The sequence below is a fragment of the Oncorhynchus mykiss genome, chromosome 23, assembly GCF_057628025.1.
Source record: "Oncorhynchus mykiss isolate SJ-2025 chromosome 23, ASM5762802v1, whole genome shotgun sequence".
NCBI classification, from domain to species: Eukaryota; Metazoa; Chordata; class Actinopteri; order Salmoniformes; family Salmonidae; genus Oncorhynchus; species Oncorhynchus mykiss.
In genome coordinates this window covers 3,072,416-3,088,246 of record NC_143044.1, presented here as the reverse complement: position 1 = coordinate 3,088,246, position 15,831 = coordinate 3,072,416, and positions in this window count along the sequence as shown.

Sequence of the window (15,831 nt, the reverse complement as noted above, 5' to 3'; positions counted from 1 at the left end):
CATGTGCCGATATAGCTTCTGTTAAAATAAAGGACCCACAGCACAAAATTTCCCTATATGCAGACGATGTTCTTTTGTTTTTGTCCAAGCCTAAAACTTCTATTCCACCCTTACTTAACTTGATAAACACATTTGGCTCCTTCTCTGGCTACAAGATAAACTGGCAAAAAAGTGAGTTGATGCCAATATCACGGCCTGTGGATATGCAATTTCTGCAATCTACCCCGTTTAGAACAGTGATGGACAAGTTCACAAGCCTTGGCATTGTAGTGACAAGAGACCTTGATCAGCTATTGAAAGCGAATTGGGACATGAAAATATATCAGCTTAAACAAAATATAGATTTTTGGAAACTCTGCCTATCTCCTTGGTTGGTCGTATAAACGCTATTAAAATGGTTGTCCTACCCAGGTTTCTTTACCTCTTCCAATGTCTACCCAATTTCATACCACAAAGCTATTTTAAGAAACTGGATTCAATAGTAACTCCATTTTTATGGGATAACAAGGCAGACAGAATTTCAAAGAAGCATTTATGCAAGTACAATATAGAGGGGGGCTTTGGCCTTCCTCACTTTAAACGGTTTTATTGGGCTGCTAATCTGAACATTGTGTCTTTCTGGAGGGAAAGCTTACCTGCGATGAGACAGAAGGATATGCCTGCATGGCTTTTGATTGAGCAGGCCTCCTGTCAACATTCCTCACTCCCTGCACTTGTTAATAGCCCATGATATGTGAAAAAATCAACTTATGACTCTAACCCAGTCATTTGTCATACGCTTAGGATCTGGAAACAGATCAGGTATTTTCTTAACATACCCACTGTATACATTGACAGCCCGATTTGCCTGAATCATGCTTTCTACCCCGCATTGGATGATGTGGTGTTTTCACAGTGGAGGGAGAAGGGGCTCACAACAATTGGTAATCTATACATAGATGGTCAGTTAGCTTCATTTCAACAATTACAGGGAAAGTTCAGCATGCCAACAACACATTTTTTCAGATACTTCCAAATCAGGAATTTCATAAGGACACATATCCCACAGTATGGCATGAAGCCAAATAGTCCTACATTAGATAGCTTGATCCTTGTCAAACCCCATTCAAAAGGGTTGGTCTCTAGACTGTATAATGTGCTACAAGCCCACATAGAGGTATCCACAGACACCATTAAAAGGGCTTGGGAACAAGAACTTGGCTCAGAAATCTCAGATGAGGACTGGGTAGACGCTCTCAGGAATATAAACCACAGTTCAGTGAATGCCAGACACAACCTTGTACAGTTTAAGGTGATACACAGGTTACATTACTCAAAAGTAAAACTGCATAAAATATTCCCGGACACCTCACCACTGTGTGAGAGGTGCAAGCAGGATGAGGGGACGTTGACCCACTTATTCTGGACATGTCCTAAGTTACATGTTTACTGGTCTCTCATTTTTGATTATTTATCTAGAGCCTTTGATAGAGTTCTAGCCCCAGACCCATTGACCGCTCTGTTTGGCACAGTTGATGGGAATAATCACGAAGGGAAAGCTGTCTCTCTTTGTACTCTATTAGCCAAAAGGCTCATATTGCAATTTTGGAAACTGGAGACTGTACCTACCTTTGAAATGTGGTTACGGGATTTAGGAAATGTAATACATATGGAAAAGATTTGATTCAATACCTCCAATAGAAGTCCAATGTTTTACAAAATATGGCAGCCGATACTGGATAAATGGTCTAGTCCCGCTTCATAACTGGGTTGACGATCTGCTGCTACTCTGTGCAATACTCCACTCAATATTTATTTTTGGCTTAACTACACTGCTTGTAATGACTATATGCTGTCTTCCTATACATGGCCTATAAATTGGCCATCCCATTCAACAGTACAATGAATGTCATTGTTAGTATTGCTGTCTTTTTTATTTGATTTTTTATTGTAAAATAATAAACATATTAAAAAAAAAGAAAGGAAACTATTTTACGTTTGTGGAAATGTGAAATTAATTTAGGAGAATATAACACATTAGATATGGTAAAAGACAATACAAAGAAAAAAACATGTGTTTCTTTGTTTGTTTTTTTATACCATAATCTTTTAAATGCAAGAGAAAGGCCATAATGTATTATTCCAGCCCAGGCCCGATTTAGATTTTGGCCACTAAATAGCAGCAGTGTATGTACAAAGTTTTAGACTGATCCAATGAACCATTGCATTTCTGTTCAAAATGCTGTATCAAGAACGCCAAAATGTGCCTAATTGGTTTATTAATACATTTTCAAGTTCATAATTGTGCACTCTCCTCAAACAATAGCATGGTATTCTTTCACTGCAATAGCTACTGTAACTTGGACAGTGCAGTTAGATTAACAAGAATTGTCCTGAGAAATGTTCATGTTACTTACAACCTCATGCTAATCACATTATCCATTAGCTTATCAGTCTGGGGGGGGGGGGGGGGCGGGGGGGGGTGATCCTGTAGAGTTTTTAATGATCTTATGTAAGGTATTTACTTACCAAGGCTAGGGCTTACATGCATTATAAGGTATTTCTGTCCAGATTCATTTCTAGGCTACAACCAATTTACCTCTGCTAAGTGCAAGAGAGACTAACACTAACAAGTACAAAAATATTGGTAATTTAAGTGCTAATCAAATATATATAATTACAATTAAATTAAATTAAAATTAAAGATGAAATCAAGCTTTGGTTTGATTAGATGCCATTGTCTTTCATCGATCATTGATTGTGAGCTAAAATTGTGAGCTAAAATGCAAAAGGAAAAACGCTGGATTCCTCCTTGTCAAAACCGTTTGACTCATCCCAATATTGTTTATTATGTTCTCGATGGTTGAAATCCACCCACGTGTCCGCTGAATTCCCATTCCAAGTGGACGATGTGGATGTTGAATCGCACTCAGGTGAGCTCACGCTTGTTGGACTCCCCATATGTTCCATGCAAACCTGTGATACGGGTAAGTACGCCTCATGGTGGTGGAAAAGGTAGTCAGGAATTTCACCGAAGTGATCAGCCATGCGCAAAGTCTCAGTCAGTGCCCAAATGTAGTTGTGCGCAAGACGCAACGTTTCAATCTTGGTCAGTTGAGCATCGTCCGGCAGAGCAGGAAGGATGCTTCTCAGAACATCCAATGCGGAGTTAAGACGGTGCATGCGATGCCTTTCCCTGTTGTTTGCTTTCGTCCTACGATTTACCCTCTGTCTGGGAAGTTTTAACCCCGTTTTTGATTTCATTCGATTTTTGTATTTTTCCCCATGATGTGTCAATTTTTTTCTGTAATTACTGATGTTGACCACAGTGAATTCTTCTTTTGGCTTGTCCTCTGGAGAACTTACGTCAGCCGTCACTGCTTCTTTAGTTAGGCACCGCTTAACAGAGTCGTACAGCAATTTGGGTGACATTCTGCAAAATAAAATCATGATATGGCATTGAAACGAGATCATGAAAATAATGAGATTAGGCCTACATTAAATTATTACTAAAATAAATGGAAGTGTTTATCAACAAAATCCCAAATACCCTTTACAAACATACATGGAGGAAAAATGTATATGTGCCCTGATGTACAACATCACTTACCTATGACAGATACAGCTTGGGTTGAGTGGGAAGGAGTCGGGTGTCTTTTGGCTTCACTTTGTTGATGCACTGCCTGGCTGTATTAATTTGTGACAGGCGTCCGTTCTCTCATCTCAGGGTTCTTCTGTACCTTCTGTAGGCTATATAAGTGCTGCGGACAATGGAGAGTTGATGCGCAACTCTGCCATTTTATGTCCCCTTTATCTTATCTGTCTGTATAGAGTGCGCCTGGATCAACAGCAGCTGCCAAGTGCATAATTTGCCAAGTACCCTAAGTTGCCAAGTTTGCCAAGTAGCCTAATTTGCATTGCTTGGGGATGTATAAAGCATTTCCCTAATGATACATCTAAAAATTAGTTTAAGCAGCTATTTAGCAACGTTTTCGGGTGGTTCTTAATCTAAAACCAGTAAATACTGTTAGATAGTACTGCACTGTTGGAGCTAGGAACACGAGCATTTCGCTACACCCACAATAACATCTGCTAAATATGTGTATGTGGCCAATACAATTTGATTTGATTTGAAATGATTTATGTTCCAATAAAGTGATATATTTAATTACTCCACTTGGATACAAACTGATGGTATGTGTTTTTCCTCCCAATACGCACACGACCAAAGCAAAATAAGAGTATTCCCTCTGCTATGCCATCGTTAATTTCGAGTTTCAGCACATTTTCGTGATTTTATCTGTGAGTGTAGAACATAATTGCTATTCAAATATCATCCACCACCCCTATCATTTCATTCAGTTTGGATAAATTGGACACAGATGGGTAGCCTACATAGGCCTATATATGGTGATTTATTCATAATGATTTGTTTGATTAATATACAGCACAACCGTTCTCAAATTTTCACTGTAATTTCTTGTATAATTCCCCAAAAATCTCAAACATCATTAAAACTTCACATTTGATCACTGGGTTTGCTTGGAGACACTGTAGGGGCCGTGCGCCAAACTATTTGGCACTTTAGTTGAACCGTGACAAACAACAGCTAGCAGTTGTGATTTATTTTTCGAACAATTTGGCGCTTACAAAAATGACAAAAAAAATGCACATTCACAATAATCTATATGATACGGCATGTGTGCCCACAAAGAATTAATCCACAAATGTGCTTTCGAATATTTACATTTTGAAGGAGATTGCGCTTGGACAGGTGTTGTGCTGCGCGACATTACGCGGAGGCTCACGTCACAAACAATTATTGAAGGAGTGAAACGTTTGGTCTGTGGTGACAAGACAAAGGTTCTATCTCTTTGTCTAGTCCATAAAAGCTTTGTGTATGCTTTGACGTGGTAGTGATTCTGTGCGCTTTGACATCGCCAAAAAAAACTGTATCACCTGAAAATCAAGAGCGCATTCTATTTTTATAAAATAAAAATCCATAAAAATACATTTTAAAATTAAAACATACTTCAATTGTATCTTCATTATCAAGATATATGTTCCCCATTCTGTGAATGATATAGAGAAAGCGTTTGGTAGCCCTGTAAGACAAACAGTATAGGCTATCATTTTAGATTGCCTACAAGTGAACACAAAAGCAAACCTTAACTTTCTATCTAAATATGTATTTTGGGAGCACTCTGATAACCATATGCTTTCAATAAAATGGACAAATATGCCAAGTAGATAGGAGATGTTGCCTTGCTGTTATAAAAGGCACGAAAAGTCCAAAGTAAACTAAATATTACCGCTTTACAAATAATCATTGATGCCAAATCCATATTCGGATACAATGGACAGGTGTGAGCTGTCAGTCTTCCCCCTTGATTTTTATCAGTGTTGTGTAGTGTCTTGCTTGTTATGCAAAGTATAGGCAAACATAGACAGCCCAGTTGCTGTGGAAATGGGAGATATCGGGAAAGAGTTGGTACGAAAGTGATTTAACAATATTTAACAATAAACTAAGCTAGCTCGAGAGCAGGTGATACCTGCCCCAGTCTCGTGATTAACACTTCTACTACTTCACTTTACATCTGTTGTAATTATTTATTAAACGAAATCTATTTATTATTATTTTAGCAAACAGAAGTACCAGGTGGGGCTTTATTTTCGTCTTAAGCTTTTGTTTGAAGGACCTTTGGAGAGGGCAATCAAAGTCTAAAAACTCGCTGACCAGATTGTTGCCATCCATTTGGTACAAACTCGCGGCGAACCAATTGAATTTGTCCCCTCTTGTTCAGACACGAAAAGGGGCTGCATATAGAGAAAAAAAAGAAACATCCCTAAGAAAGAAAAACAACTTAAAAAAACATTTAATTACAACCCGGAGGCCATATGTACACCTTTTTGTGTATATTCTAACAATGTCTCTCCTTTAGAAAGTAGTATGTGCGCCTTTGGAGACGCGTGCGCTTTTGGAGAGGTGTGCGCATCTTGACCAGAATGACCCTGAGCACACTTATCGCAAGAAGTAATTCGGTTTTGATGTGCTTTGGAGATTTAATTTCACATGCTATTTAATGTGTTCCAATACCTATAGCTTTTGATGACAATACACCAATTATAGAGGAATAGCAAACCGACTTGAACATGTTCTTTGTGGTCTCAGGGTCAAATGAATACAGTTATTTTGTCTGCTTGTACAGGTTTGAGGCCCTGCGGTTTGAAATCTAAATGGAATAGTGTTTTGAGGAATACTTTATCATGGGGTTTTGTCCATAGTCGATGGACAAAAACAAACAACATAAAAAAAACAACGACGATTTAGTTAGACTTTCCACACAACAAAAGTGTTCCATTACAGTAAATTTGATATTTTATCATTGTCCTCGTGAGAGCCAGTTTCATCATAGCGCTTGATGGTTTTTGAGACTGCACTTGAAGAACCTTTCAAAGTTCTTGACATTTTCCAGATTAGCTGACTGATGTCTTAAACCTGTTGTCCTTATTGGAGTCCTACAGTGGAATTAATAACACTATTTGTAGTACTGAGCTGTAATAATAGTCTCTCTATTCTATTTACAGTACCAGTCAAAAGTTTGGACACACCTACTCATTCAAATGTTTTTCTTTATTTGGAGTATTTTCTACACTGTAGAATAATAGTGAAGACATCAAAACTAAGGCTCTTGTTCTTATTTGTGTCCTTCAGTAGTGTTTTCTTTGCAGCAATTCGCCCATGAAGGCCTGATTCACGCAGTCTTCTCTGAACAGTTGATGTTCAGATGTGTCTGTTATTTGAACTCTGTGAAGCATTTATTTGAGCTGCAATTTCTGAGGCTGGTAACTCTAATGAATATTTCCTTTGCAGCAGAGGTAACTCTGGGTCTTCCTTTCCTGTGATTGTCCTCGTGAGAGCCAGTTTCATCATAGCGCTTGATGGTTTTTGTAACTGCACTTGAAGAACCTTTCAAAGTTCTTGACATTTTCCAGATTAGCTGACTGATGTCTTAAGTAATGATTGACTGTTGTTTCTCTTTGCTTATTTGAGCTGTTCTTGCCTTAATATAGACTTGGTCTTTTACCAAATAGGGCTATCTTCTGTATACAGTACCAACCCTACCTTGTCCTAACACAACCGACTGGCTCAGAAGAAATTCCACAAATAAACTTTTAACAAGGCACACCTGTTAATTGAAATGCATTCCAGGTGACTACCTCATGACGCTTGTTGAGAGAATGCCAAGAGTATGCAAAGCTGTCATTAAGGCGAAGGGTAACTACTTTGAAGAATCTCAAATATAAAATATATTTGGATTTGTTTAACACTTTTTTGGTTACTACATGATTCCAAATGTGTTATTTCATTGTTTTGATGTCTTCACTATTATTCTACAATGTAGAAAATAGTAAAAATAAAGAAAACCCATGGAATGAGTAGGTGTGTCCAAACTTTTGACTGGTACTGTACATCTGAAATGTTTATGGATTATGCTTGATATGCCTTGAAATTGACTGAGCTGTAGGCCTACCAAATCAAATTAGGAGTAAGGGCAACTGTGAAAAGGACTTAATCATTATGACTGTAAAATCCAAACTTTCGTTGCTTTTGTAACCAAATCCTGCAAATTCAAATAACCAGGAAAAAAAATGCAAATAGATTTAATTGGGTATATTTTTATTGCTAATGATTTGTTATGGAATCAATAGCCTGTACTTCTCTGTGTCTCTAGCAATATGGCCTGGCTTGGTTGTTTACTCTCATGGGAGACTATTTACTATCAAGTTGCTGTAATGGTGTTAGTAAGGCCAGTAGGTGGCATTATTGTTGTTCCTCTTGAACATGGCTCGGGGATATCAACGTCAGAGAACAGTGGCAGATAGCCTACATTGGGATGGCACACATTGAAAGGTCATGTAGGCCTCTATGGTGTCACATAAATGCTCCTATCAGGCCAATACTATTCTGGGAATAGTATAACTACCCATGTTATGAAACCCAGCATAGTTTAACATAACACCAGCAGCAAAAACAATTGATGTGCTGTGAGCATTCCCACAAAATCAATTGGCTACTGCATTATTCCAGCAGGCAGCCGCGCATTGGCAGTAAATTAAGTGAATTACTGTGCCCCAAGACAATTGAAAGTCCACAGCTTCCGGCGACAGTTCCCAGTCCAGAGCTCCCGGCGACAGTTCCCAGTTCTCCAACGACGGTCCACAGTCTGGAACCTCCTGAGACGGTCCAAGGTCCGGAACCTCCTGAGACTGTCCACGGGTCCGGAACCTCCAGAGACGGTCGGCGGTCCGGAGCCTCCAACGACGGTCTTCGGTCCAGAGCCTCCAGCGACGGTCTGTGGTCCAGAGCCTCCGCCGACGGTCTGCGGTCCAGAGCCTCCGGCGAAGGTTTCCGGTCCGGAGCCTCCGGCGCCGATCTACAGCCCAGGTACTTCGCCCTGCACCGGAGCCGCCCCCGACGGTAGATGCCCACCCGGACCCTCCCCTATTGAGTCAGGTTTTGCGGTCGGAGTCCGCACCTTTGGGGGGGTACTGTGACACCCTGACCATAGAGAGCTTTTTATTCTCTATGTTGGTTAGGTCGGGGTGTGACTAGGGTGGGTCATCTAGGTAATTATATTTCTATGTTGGCCTCGTATGGTTCCCAATCAGAGGCAGCTGTTTATCATTGTCTCTGATTGGAGGTCATATTTAGGAAGCCATTCCCCTTTGAGCTTTGTGGGATCATGTTTTTGTGTAGTGCATGTAAGTGCACCACCATAAAAAAGCCAGACTATGGTTTGCAACTGCACATGGGGACAAAGATTGTACTTTTTGGAGAAATGTCCTCTGGTCTGATGAAACAAAAATATAACTGTTTGGCCATAATGACCATCGTTATGTTTGGAGGATAAAAGGGGAGGCTTGCAAGCCGAAGAACACCATCCCAACTCGTGAAGCACGGGGGTGGCATCATCATGTTGTGGTGGTGCTTTGCTGCAGGAGGGACTGGTGGACTTCACAAAATAGATGGCATCATGAGGTAGGAAAATTATAGTGAATATATTGAAGCAACATCTCAAGACATCAGTCAGGAAGTTAAAGCTTGGTCGCAAATGAGTCTTCCAAATGGACAATGACCCCAAGCATACTTCCAAAGTTGTGGCAAAATGGCTTAAGCACAACAAAGTCAAGGTATTGGAGTGTCCATCACAAAGCCCTGACCTCCATCCTATACAAAATTTGTGGGCAGAACTGATAAATCATGTGCGAGCAAGGAGGCCTACAAACCTGGCTCAGTTACACCAGCTCTGTCAGGAGGAATGGGCCAAAAATCACACAATGTATTTTGGGAAGCTTGTGGAAGGCTAGCCGAAATGTTTGACCCAAGTTAAACAATTTAAAGGCAATGCTAGCAAATACTAATTGAGTGTATGTAAACTTCTGACCCACTGGGAATGTGATGAAAGAAATCAAATCTGAAATAAATCATTCTCTCTACTATTATTCTGACATTTCACATTCTTAAAATAAAGTGGTGATCCTAACTGAATTAAGACAGGGCATTTTTACTAGGATTGAATGTCATGAATTGGGAAAAACTGAGTTTAAATGCATTTGGCTAAGGTGTATGTAAACTTCCGACTTCAACCGTATAAAGGGGAGGAAATGATGAAGGTAACGAAGACCAGGTGTGAAACATAATGATTAACAGGTGCACGTAATGATGAGTGCCAGTTATGCGTAATGATGAATCCCAGGACCGGTGGATAGTATTCCTGTGACATCTCCCCCAACACATTAGTTGTGTGCCCTCAGGCCCCTATTCTACTACCACATATCTACAACACAAAACCATGTGTACGTGTGTGTATATTGCGTATGTTATCGTGTGTTTGTATGCATGTGTCTGTGCCTATGTTTGTGTTGCTCCACAGTCCCCGCTGTTACATTAAGGTGTATTTTTCTCAGTTTTTGTTTCCTAATTTCATTTCTTGAATGAGTTACATGATGTGGAATAGATTCCATGTAGTCATGGCTTTACGTAGTACAGTGTTTTGAACATGTACATCAAGTTCTGTTATGATTTGAATAACCGTGTCTGATTTACATGCATTTGTGTGCCAGACTACACCCATGTAAATGTTTATTGGTCAATAGCTGCCATATTGTTGGAGAAGCCAGCCTGGAAAATGTTGCCTTGGTCCATAGATGCTGTATATCAAGTTTCCTGCAGATCGGTCATTCAGTGCCAGAGGAGTAGCGTTTTAAGTGTTTTTCACAAAATTAAAAATGGTTGAAACTCCATCATGGCAGACTTTATAGTCCTTTAGGCAAATATTTTTCATGTGAGGCCTAGACCTATGTACCGAATTTCATGACTCTAGGTCACGCAGGGTGAGTTTGCATTTACAATTGCTTGTTATAGCACCACCATGTGGCTAATTGGCATGGCATTGCCTGAGAGCGTGTGGACTATGGGTATTTAACATCATGCCTAGTTACACCCTCCTAAACGTTACCATCTCAGAGGAATTTGCATGTTAATTTTCCGTGATTGAAGAACAGGAACAATAGTAAATATAGCTGCCAGCAGCAATGTTGGGGTTCAAGCTGTGGGCCCACTGTGTCACCATCAGGACAAATTGGACACATCGCCCTAGGAGGAGCTACTTCTGTACTGCTTACCAAGTTTGCCAAATATCACAACTCAAAATTAAACAGATCATGCAAGATGCGTATTTTGGAAAACATGTTATAACGTTGACTGCTTTAAATATCTTCTTCTCCAGGACCTATCGGCACTAAATTTTCCAAGACTCTTGCTCAAGCAATATGGCCGCAACATGCAAATGGAATGATTTTTCCTATCCAACAATGCCCCCATGCAGCTAAACTTAACCATATTTTACAGATTAGCTAGAGTCATATCCCTTAGCATGTGAGCCAAATGTAATCACTCTGAGTCATACAGATCAAGAGATATAAACATGTTCTCGAAATATGCTTAAATATGTTGAGCCTTGACAGTGTTGGAACATGTGTACCAAGTTTGGTTACAATACAAATATCTGTGTCTGATTTATATGCATTAACGTACCAGACCATGCCCACATTAATGTTTATTGGTCAGTAGCAGCCATGTTGTTTGACATACTAGTCTGGAAGATATTGTATTGAGAGACCTTGGACCATGGATGTCATATGTCAATGCTCATCCGGATTGGCCCAGTGGTTCCGGAGATGTCATTTAAAATCTCTACAAGATCGGTGGGTCCCCTGCGGGACGTTTGAGCTAACATAGGCTAATGCGATTAGCATGAGGTTGTAAGTAACAAGAACATTTTCCAGGACATAGACATATCTGATATTGGCAAAAAGCTTACATTCTTGTTAATCTAACTGCACTGTCCAATTTACAGTAGCTATTGCAGTGAAATAATACGATGTTATTGTTTGAGGAGAGTGCACAGTTATGAACTTGAAAATGTATTAATGAACCAATTACGCACATTTGGGCAGTCTTGATACTACATTTTGAACAGAAATGCAATGGTTCATTGGATCAGTCTAAAATTTTGCACATACACTGCTGCCCTCTAGTGACCAACATCTAAATTGTACCTGGGCTGGGCCTTTCTCTTGCATTTCAAAGATGATTGTACAATTTGTTTTTATAAATGCATAGTTTTTTCTTTGTATTACCTTTTACCAGATCTAATGTGTTATATTCTCCTACATTCATTTTACGTTTCCACAAACTTCAAAGTGTTTCCTTTCAAATGGTATCAAGAATGGGCATATCCTTGTTTCAGGTCCTGAGCTACAGACAGTTCGATTTGGGTATGTCATTTTAAGCGAATCCTTAATTAAGTGTTATTCACAAAATTCTAAATGGTGGAAAATCCATGGTGGGTCCATAAGGCAAATGTATTCCTTGTGAGAAGAGGGACCTATGCGCTGAATTTCAGGACTTTAGGTCATATGGGTTGAGGGTTGTGATCTTTCAAAGTTTGCAATTTTAATCACCTTTTATTGCGCCACCTTTTGGCCAATTGGCATGGCATTGCATGAGAGGGTGTGGACTTTCGGCCTTTACCATCATGTCAAGTTCCACCCTCCACGGCCTTACCATCTCACAGAAATTTGCATGTTAATTTTCTTCGCAAGAACTGGTATAATAATAATAATTGAAGCTGCAAGCAGCTGGGTTCAGCTGTGTTCCCACTGTGCCACGATCAGGACAAATTGGACACATTGGTCTAGGATGAGCTACTTCTGTACTGTTTACCACGCCAGCCAAATCTCAGAACTCAACATCAAAAAGATACATCAGAACTCATCAGAACTCAAACTGTTGATGCAGTATAATATGCTTTGGATGTATGTTGGACCATTTCAATGATGTTAACTACTTCAAACGTCAGCTTCTCCAAAACCGCTGGGCCGATTGGAACAAAATGTGGTATACAGCATCTATGAATGGACATCTTTAAACATGCTATTTTCCAAGACTCTAGCTGAAACAATATGGCTGCTGTGAGCCAATGAGCTTGCATGAATGGTTTTTCCTGTCCAACAGCACCACAATGTAGCCAAACTCAACCATATTTTACAAGTTAGCTTGACTCATATCGATGAGCACGTGTGACAAATTGCATCACTCTACGTCAAATAGATCAAGATATATAAAAATGTGCCCGTTATAGTGCCACTATGTAGTTGATATGAATGTGCTTGAGTGTAGAGTATTCACAGTGTTTGGAACAAGTATATCAAGTTTTGTTACAATAGAAATATCCATGACTGTTTTAAATGCATGTATGTGACAGACCATGCCCACGTGAATGTTTATTCATCAGTTGCAGCCATGTTGTTTGACAAACTAGTATGGATTATAGTGTGTTTACAAAACTTGATCATAGATGCTATATATCAAGTTTTATGAAGATCGGTCATTTGGTGCCAGAGGAGTAGCGGTTTTAAGTGTTTTTCACAAAGCTCTAATTGCCAGAAAATCCATCATGGCAGACCTTGTGAGTTCTTGAGGTAAATGTGTTCCTTGTGAGGACAGGGACCTATGTACCAAACAAACTTCTCTATATCACACAGGATGAGGGGCATGAGCTTTCAAAGTTTGCAGCACTTGGATACTTGCAAGAAAATGTGATGGAGTCCTGACTGTTATTGAATTCAACCTGCAGGTGGCTAGTTGTAATTGAGTGGGTGTGTCTTGGTGGTGGCAAGGACACACCCAAGAAAATGCCCACAACAAACCACACCCCCAAGCCAACTCACATTTGGCTTCTGTCATGGCCACCAGCATTTCTTGAGGAGCCAAAAAACGATGCCAAATCAAGGGGTGCAGTTCCCAAGTACAAAAGACAAAAGAATGGTTGTTTTTTTCTTTGTATTATCTTTTACCAGATCTAAGGTGTTATATTCTCCTACATTCCTTTCACATTTCCACAAACTTAAGTGTTTCCTTTCAAATGGTACCAAGAATATGAATATCCTTGCTTCAGGGCCTGAGCTACAGGAGGTTAGATTTGGGTATGTCATTTTAGGCGACAATTTAAAAAAAAAGGGTCCAGTCCTTAAGAGGTTTTAAGGTGCATTACCACCACCAACTCGACTGGAGTGTGGACCTGAGTTCATCTTTCAATCACCCATGTGGGTTTAAGCTCCTAAAAACTGTTGAGGAGATAGGATAGGCAGGACAAGCATGTAAGATCCTTCTACTATAAGGATTATTGACGTTAGGCTTCTTTAGTCCATTATTGGGTTAGGTAGAGGTTAGCCCAAGATGTACTCTTATGGAGCCTACTGTTACTCCTTAATGTCCAAGGAACTTCTGTGGTATTTTCAGAGGCAGACTGGTCTGAATCGATTCTCAATTGCGGTACGGTTCTAGAAACGTAAAGCCCTTTACTTTCATGTCACATCAAAATAATTTCACAAATTAAAAATATGCACTTACTCAGTAGCGGTGTGTGGGTAAAATCCCTGGGGAAGCCATTCCACGGGGGAGAAAAGTAATATTACAACCTATGTGTTGTGGTATTTGCATTGTTTGCTCTATAACCTGTTAGTCCAATGATATGCCTTGACACCATGATATATAGGCTTAAGGCTGAGACAATAAGAAGACACAGTGGCAGAATAAATTCAACCACACCTTTGTTTCATCACAAAACCGGAGAGCAACATCTGTCTGGTGAAGTCCACAAAACATGTTGCATGTAATAAACCGTTACATGACCTACAGCATGATCAAGCAAGTTTATGTTTCCAACATTTTTAGACTACTAAACAACTATTGATTTATAACAATGGAGAGTTATCACAAGTCGCAAAGAAAACAAGAGCTGCCTCCACTAATCCAGCATCATTTCAACTTCAAAATGTTAACATAATCTAATCACCTATGCTTAGTCTGACACAATGACAACAAAAACATGTAAAAAACGATTTAGTCCAATAAATGTCAGCTAAATATGATGTGGGTGTCCATGGTACTGATTTCTGTATGTGTGTGTATGCACTTGTGTGCGTTCTTGCAAGTAGTCCCTATTTGTGGAGAATTGCCAATGCCATCCTCTTTCACGTTGCTTAAACGGTTTATGACTCTGTCATACAGTACACGTTTTACGTTTTTATTGTCCTAGGCTACCTGCCTAAAATGATTGCTCACTGGCAAATCAAATCAAATCAAATGTATGTATATAGCCCTTCTTACATCAGCTGATATCTCAAAGTGCTGTACAGAAACCCAGCCTAAAACCCCAAACAGCAAGCAATGCAGGTTTAGAAGCACGGTGGCTAGGAAAAACTCCCTAGAAAGGCCAAAACCTAGGAAGAAACCTAGAGAGGAACCAGGCTATGAGGTGTGGCCAGTCCTCTTCTGGCTGTGCCGAGTGGAGATTATAACAGAACATGGCCAAGATGTTCAAATGTTCATAAATCACCATTATGGTCAAATAATAAGAATCACAGTAATTGTCGAGGGTGCAGCAAGTCAGCACCTCAGGAGTAAATGTCAGTTGGCTTTTCATAGCCGATCATTAAGACTATCTCTACCGCTCCTGCTGTCTCTAGAGAGTTGAAAACAGCAGGTCTGGGACCTGAAAAGGTCAGGGTTCCATTGCCGCAAGCAGAACAGTTGAAACTGGAGCAGCAGCACGGCCAGGTGGACTGGGGACGGCAAGGAGTCATCATGCCAGGTAGTCCTGAGGCATGGTCCTAGGGCTCAGGTCCTCCAAGAGAGAGAGAGAAAGAAAGAAAGAGAGAAAGAGAGAATTAGAGAGAGCATACTTAAATTCACACAGGACACTGGATAAGACAGGAGAAGTACTCCAGATATAACAGACTGACCATAGCCCCCCGACACAAACTACTGCAACATAAATACTGGAGGCTGAGACAGGAGGGGTCAGGAGACACTGTGGCCCCATCTGATGATACCCCCGGACAGGGCCAAACAGGCAGGATATAACCCCACCCACTTTGCCAAAGTACAGCCCCCACACCACTAGAGGGATATCTTCAACCACCAACTTCCTCTTCCTTTCATGGGTAATGATACACCAGGCCAGCTAGTTAATATTAGCCTACTATATCTAGCTACATGTTGAACTTCCTCCCTCTCAGGCCAGGGGCACAATGTATGAATTTATGGTAGGATCAGAATCGCCATTATAACCATTGGTCAGTAAGGTAAATTAAGTAAAACCCAAAGTCCAAATCTCTATCTTCATCCTTGGCTAATTTAGGAAAGGGCCGATCTCAATGCTGATTGGCTATTATTATTATTTCTTTTTTTTATCAAGGGAGGCCAAATGATCACTGGCT